Raw genomic sequence first — 1,291 nt, 5'->3', positions numbered from 1 at the left:
CAGGGTGTGATTTTTCTTCTGCTATTTTTGATTCTGTTTTTAATTTTAGTATTTTTTTCGTGACTCCACATGATCATGAACCTAATAAAAACACAAAATAACAATAAAATAAAATTAAAAGTAGATATATAAAAATTGGGTTGCCTCCTAACAAGCGCTTCTTTAGTGTCATTAGCTTGACAGTGGGTTCTCATGGAGCCTCACAGATATTTAGAGCATGATGAGGGCCTCCCAACACCAAACTTAGAGTTTGAATGAGGGGGCTTCTCAACACCAAACTTAGAGTTTGGTTGTGGCCTCCCAACTCCAAACTTAGAGTTTGACTGTGGGGGGCTCTTTTTGACTTTGTACTGAGAGAAGCTTTTCATGCTTCCTCTCCATGGTTGTAGAGGAAGGTCCTTGAGCTTTAAACACAAGGTAGTCCCCATTCAATTGAATGACTAATTCTCCTCTGCTAACATCAATCACAGCTTCTGCTGTGGCTAGGAAGGGTCTTCCAAGGATGATGCATTCATCTTCTTCCTTCCTAGTGTCTAAGATTATGAAATCAGTAGGGATGTAAAGGCTTTCAACCTTTACTAACACGTCCTCTACTAATCCATAAGCTTGTCTTACTGACTTGTCTGCCAATTGAAGTGAGAATAAGGCAGGCTGTACCTCAATGATCCTCAGTTTCTCCATTACAGAGAGTGGCATAAGATTTATGCCTGACCTCAGGTCACACAGAGCCTTGTTAAAGGTCATGGTGCCTATGGTACAGGGTATTAAGAATTTACCAGGATCTTGTCTCTTTTGAGGTAGAGTTTTCTGAATCCATGTATCTAGTTCACTAGAGAGCAATGGGGATTCACCTTCCCAAGTCTCATTACCAAACAACTTGGCATTCAGCTTCATGATAGCTCCTAGATATTGAGCAACTTGCTCTCCAGTTACATCTTCATCCTCTTCTGAGGAGGAATAGTTTTCAGAGCTCATGAATGGCAGAAGGAGATTTAGTGGAATCTCTATGGTCTCTATATGAGCCTCAGATTCCTTTAGGTCCTCAATAGGGAACTCCTTCTTTGAGAGACGACCCAGGAGGTCTTTCTCACTAGGATTTTTATCCTTCTCCTCCCTTGTGCATTCAGCCATATTGATCACATCAATGGCCTTGCACTCTCCTTTTGGATTCTCTTCTGTATTGCTTGGGAGAATACTGGAAGGAGTTTCAATAACTTTCTTACTCAGCTGGCCCACTTGTGCCTCCAAATTTCTGATGGAGGACCTTGTTTCACTCATGAAACTTAAAGTG

This window comes from Arachis duranensis, chromosome 3 (genome assembly GCF_000817695.3).
Source record: "Arachis duranensis cultivar V14167 chromosome 3, aradu.V14167.gnm2.J7QH, whole genome shotgun sequence".
In the NCBI taxonomy this organism is placed as follows: domain Eukaryota; kingdom Viridiplantae; phylum Streptophyta; class Magnoliopsida; order Fabales; family Fabaceae; genus Arachis; species Arachis duranensis.
This window is presented reverse-complemented; position numbering follows the sequence as displayed.